Here is a 6,000-nt window from a genome sequence, read left to right as displayed (position 1 = left end):
CTGGTGTACAACGAGAACCAGATCCTCGTGGTTGTTTCCCTGAGAGTTGAGTCCAAGTGAACGCTTGTACCAACTTTAAAGAAATTCCCTCGAGGCGTTTCAGCCTGGGACAGACGGACGGATGTTCGTACGAACTGACGGACAGATAACTCCTCCGCTCACAACCGCCGCCTCTGTTGAGGCATAAAATCCCCAAAATATATTTCACACGTAAAGGAGACAATAGACAAACACAGACAGAAATCCTGTCCAGGTAAGAGACGAGGAGGAAAAGGTCCTGAGGGACAAACAGACAAACAAGGTTAGAGTTCACAGTAACTTGGTCAGCTGGGCTTCATGGACTCGACTGGACCTGCCGGGCTTCATCAACTGAGACGAGTCACAGAGAGACGAAGTTACAGCGACGTGGCCTGAAGAAGAAACCACTCACTAAGGTTGATGCAGAAAGATGAGTTCGGATCTAAAGGAACAGAGTGTGATGTCAGCAGGGAGGACAGGAAACGTCTGCTGAGTCCTTGTTAAGACTCCAGGACAGACAGGAGGACACCGGGTGGACTGAATGGTTTAAGGAAATCAAACAGGAAATATTTGAGTGACTTTTCACAACTGAAATAATATTTTTATTACATTGTGAACGTTTTATCCTGTTTGACGTTGCAATTTTGCCAGCTTATTAAAAAACTTACTTACCTACTTCCTGTTGTCCTCTACTATGTCCTGTTGTCCTCTCCTACGTCCTAGCGTCCTCTCCTACATCCTGTTGTCCTCTCCCACTGCCTGTTGTCCTCTCCTACTTCCTGTTATCCTCTCCTACATCCTGTTGTCCTCTCCTGCATCCTAGCGTCCTCTCCTACGTCCTGTTGTCCTCTCCTGCATCCTAGCGTCCTCTCCTACGTCCTGGCGTCCTCTCCTACATCCTGGCGTCCTCTCCTACTTCCTGTTGTCCTCTCCTACATCCTGGCGTCCTCTCCTAGGTCCTGTTGTCCTCTCCTACTTCCTGTTGTCCTCTCCTACTTCCTGTTGTCCTCTCCTACGTCCTGTTGTCCTCTCCTACGTCCTGTTGTCCTCTCCTACTTGCTGTTGTCCTCTCCTACGTCCTGTTGTCCTCTCCTACGTCCTGTTGTCCTCTCCTACTTGCTGTTGTCCTCTCCTACATCAAAAATATTGAACAGATTTATTTCTTTGCCACTATACTATTATTACCATTATTATCATTATGAATATTTATTAATATTTTTAAGATTATTAATATGGTGCCGATGATGTTTTTGAAGTGGTCAGAAAATAAAGGCTACCTCGGAGATTTAAAACATCTGGATTTGCTTCTGCAGGCTTTTCTTTTTGAAGATCAGTGAACACAGCAGAGCGCTGAGGTCATCCCAAGGTCGTCTGAAGGTGAGTCATCAGGAAGAGAGCTGAGGACGCCGAAAAACTACAGCGACTCATTCCACTTTATATTTCAGAATTTCATCCGTTAATTTGTGTTATTTTTGTCGATGAATGCAGCTTTAAAGTGTAAACTTGAAGTTACAGTTAAAAAATGAATCTGAAGCTGAGAAGAAACTCTAATTTCCCCAAATGACGAATTAATCTTTACATTCCTGCAGAGCAAAGCGCCGGGCAGCCGAGGAATGCTTTGATTTATGAACGCGTCCCTTTAACTTCTGCTTCTCGTCGAGCAGCAATAAGGACAGTGAGAGACTTTAAATGTAGATCTTACCGAGATGAGACGGCAGCTGGCGAGTTCGTACTCTCCAGATCTTGTTTGGGCAGCACGGTGGTTCAGTGGTTAGCATTGTCATCTCACAGCAAAAAAAAGGTTCCGGGTTCGAATCCGGTCCTGGGCCTTTCTGTGCGGAGTTTGCATGTTCTCCCTGTGCTTGCGTGGGTTCTCTCCGGGTTCTCCGGCTTCCTCCCATCATCCAAAAACATGCACCTCAGGTCAGGTTACCTGGCGCCGCGCTAGTGGCAGCCTGCTGCAGCAGCTCCCCCCTGAGAGCCCCCCCTGAGAGCCCCCCCTGAGAGCCCCCCTGCTGTAGTGAAGACATTTCCCCTCGGGGATTAATAAAGTGTATAAAATAAAAAAATAAATAAAAAAATCAAACGCCGCAGACGCGGCCGGATAAATCTGCATCGGTACGCTGGCGGCCTCTCGTCTGGTGGTGAAACCAACAGCTGGGATATTTAAACCCCTCCCTCACAAAACAGAAGAACAGAAGCTATTTGCTTTACAAGCCTGAGTGCACCGCTGAGTGTGTGTGTGTGTGAGAGAGAGTGTGTGTGTGTGTATGTGTATGTATGTGTGTGAGTGTGTCTGTGTGTGAGAGAGTGTGTGTGTGTGTGTGTATGTGTATGTATGTGTGTGAGTGTGTCTGTGTGTGAGAGAGTGTGTGTGTGTGTGTGTATGTGTATGTATGTGTGTGAGTGTGTCTGTGTGTGTGAGAGAGTGTGTGTGTGTGTGTGTGTATGTATGTGTGTGAGTGTGTCTGTGTGTGTGAGAGAGTGTGTGTGTGTGTATGTGTATGTATGTGTGTGAGAGAGTGTGTGTGTGTGTGTGTATGTGTATGTATGTGTGTGAGTGTGTCTGTGTGTGTGTCACCGAGGAGGGAAGCGGTTAAAACGACAGGCAGATTTAATTATTGAGACAAAGTGCCTGAAACCTTCTCTTTCCGTGTTAACTGATCTCAAATTGATCTGAGAATTAGATTTGCAGGCGGAGACGCTTCCGTCAGCTCTGACCTTGAAAACACCTGCGTCTGTCTGAGAGGACGAGAGACGATCACGAAGGAGACACGGAGAGGAAGCTGGGACGGGAAAATATTTGACGTGATCATGAAGTACGCCAGAAAAAGATTTAGTGTCGTAGTTCAAAGTGTTTGAAATGTAGTCGGATAAAAAAAATAGCAGGATGTCCTGAATCCGGTTGTATTCTGCAGTCTGCAGGTGGCGTGCTGCTCTGGCTGTTCTTACCCACAATCCTCTGCAGCAGAGGACACGTCACATCGACTGAGCTGCCGAGACAGTCGGTGGATCTGAAGCTCCGCCTGGTGGCAACTCACAAAGAAGGAAGAAGAAGTGGAATCAAAAAGTAGCGTAACGTTAAGAGTCGCACTCGTTCCGAATGGCATCCTTTCTTTTTTTACTTCCAATGTCACGTTACGTATCATGATGGATATGACCAAGAAGGTCAAAGTTCAAGGCCACAGACTGTTTCTAAAAGAGTTCGTAGCTTCAGGTCTGTAAAATGGTTCTGATCCAGAAGTGTCTTCAGCTGCAATACCAGCGAGTGCCACTAGAGGTCGGCTCCAAAAAGCCTCCGGCTCCATAGACTCCCATTCAACTTCTCTCATCAAATCCAAAGTGAATAAAATGTGTCCATCAGTTATCTCGGTGTTGTTAGCTAAAGTCACTCCTTCTTATTAGTTTTCTGGAGGTCCATCTGAAAATAATCCCTCATTCATTAGAAAAGAAGATTCAAGAAGACCTGTTTTTGGGGGCGTGTCTGTTTGATTGACAGGCCTGTGGTGCAGTCACAAGAATCTGATGTGAACCAACATTCAACATCAACCAGAAAAACCGAGACGACTGAGTTTGGACACAAAAAGATGACGAATCTACATCTACGACTTTTCCTTGATTTCTGTTTGTTCTGAGCTGTGTGTCCTCCACACACACACACACACACACACACACACACACACACACACACACTGAACAACAAAATAACCAAATAAATGTAAATAAATAAACAGGATGAAACCTCATTCTAATACAAACTGAGCGTCTGCACGTCTAACAGCTGTTGGATCTGTAACTCCACAATAACCGGCGTCTTGAACTAATGAAGCTCGCTGAGATAAATAGATGAAGAGTTCAGAGCGGAGAGATGAAGAGCTGAAACTTTGTTCTCCGGCAGCCGACCAGATGTTCGTTCACACTTTAAATGCGCCGCCGACTCGGCTGGAGTCGAGGCGTCGCGCCGCGGGACCGCCGGCGAGGAGCGACTCCACCGCGCTTCATGCTGAAAAGATTCACTCGCAGATCGCTCACATCAGCTCACCTCTGTTTTCAATTTCACTCAATATAATCACGGATATGAATGTTTGCAGTCGCTCAGCTGAAACCGCAGCCGGCGGGAGACAGAACGATCCCATCAGACGCTCACAGATCACAAATCAATGCATATTCCCCGTACGGCAAAACTAATAGCGTGTTTATCTCACGTTGAGGAGGTAAATGGAGTTACGGTGGGCTGACGCAGCCAGACAGCAGCTCTTAATACAACGTAGTGAAGGGCAGCCCGGCCCGGACTGGATGGAGCTGCAGTAATCACGTTACCACAAATGAAATCTCTCTTTATTTGTACTCTGCAACGAGAAGTGTTGGTTAAATCCAATGAGCAGATATTGATTCAGAAGTGTTTTCTCCAGATGAAACAGAGAATTTCTGTTTAACCAGGAATTACAAATATCTGCAGGCCTGAAAAATCCCACTGAGAGGTGTCAGAGAAACAACAGATTCTGGGTCCAATTTTTGGGAGAAAGAAAATCTTCAACATGCCCGCTCACAGCCGAGTGTTCCTGAGCCCATGCAGTGATTTCCACCACAGAACTGTGTCTGTTTTTAATGCAGTGCTTCCTTTTAGCGTTACACCACTCTTCCAGTCTTTTGTTGACCCCGTCCCAACTTTTTTGGAAAGTGTTGCTGCCATCAAATTCAAAATGAGCATAGATTTGACTTGAATATGATTTGCACATCATTACATTCTGCTTCTATTTATTTATTTTTGGAAACAGGGTTGTAATAAATCTTCAGGGAGGAGCAGCTCTTCCTGTGTATATTATTACAGCTCTAACATGTTGCTTCCACGTCGATTGAAGCTCACATCCTCAACAGATGCTGCAGTCCTGGTCACCGTCCACGGAAGAGCTCTCAGCCTATTTACATACCGTATGTGCAGCCGCTCAGACTAACAGGTCCTCCGGAGCCACAGAAGCTCAGGAGAGAAGAAAACCGATAGGTGGAGAGGCTCTGAGTGCTCGCAGGAAATGGACATCAGTGGAGAAAGAACACTTATTTCCGTGGGGATGCTTCAGATCCACATCTGAGCTGAGAGGCTGCAGCAGAGCGGCTGAGTGCTGCTCTGACAAAAACACAGATGGGAAGCTGCCGAGCGTCTGAGCTGCTGTTTACCAGCAGACTGACTTCGCTTTTTCATAACTTTTTCTGTCTATGTCTCCATAAAGTGCAGATTTGCAGTCTGAAACTTGCTCAGCCTGTTTGACTCATCTTTATCCTCCATATAAAGTTGGTCCTGGAGGACATGGTGTGCAGATATGAGAGATTACATGTAAAGCAGTGGCCTTCTGCGTCTCTACTGTACATCCACGCAGGATGTATGCTTGTTCTTCTGTCAGCTGCAATCAGCAGCGTCCTCTCTTTCCTGTGATTTTCCGGAGGTTCTTTTTTTCCATTTGCACTCTTTTGCCCCCCCGAGGATGGAAGCGAGTCTCCTGCAGGGCTACAGCGCTGCAGGAGGTTGTTAGCATCCAGAAGAGAACATTGATTGAGTGGCCGGTGCATTAACGTCTCCGTGGACGTCGTGTCTCCGCATGGATTCAGCACAACAAGCCGACAGCGTGACGCAGTCCTCTGAAGCAGCTTCCTGCTGCTATGAGTCCCCATCAGAGGGACATTTTTAGGGACATTTTTCAGCTGAATGGCGGCTGATTCTCAGAGTGGCCCTGGACTTCTTTTATGATGGAGAGATATCAGTCGCTTTTCAGTGATTGCACTTTCAGTTAAAGTGTAATACCACTGAGGGGCACTAGGGGCTGGCTCCAAAAAACCTCAGTCTCCAATAGACTCCCATTCAGATTTTGTCCGTCACCATCTTTGCTAGTTCGGAGTGGTTTGGAGCAGGAAGTGACCATATTTGGACGAGCTGGGGGAGGAGCCTGACGATACTATGTCCCGCCCACCGATAGCTGTAACCTGACT

The sequence above is a fragment of the Embiotoca jacksoni genome, unplaced genomic scaffold (assembly GCF_022577435.1).
Source record: "Embiotoca jacksoni isolate LCO1_2020_lvr unplaced genomic scaffold, fEmbJac1.0.p SCAF_84, whole genome shotgun sequence".
NCBI classification, from domain to species: domain Eukaryota; kingdom Metazoa; phylum Chordata; class Actinopteri; family Embiotocidae; genus Embiotoca; species Embiotoca jacksoni.
The sequence above is the reverse complement of the archived record's forward strand: the minus strand, read 5'-3'. Positions refer to the sequence as shown.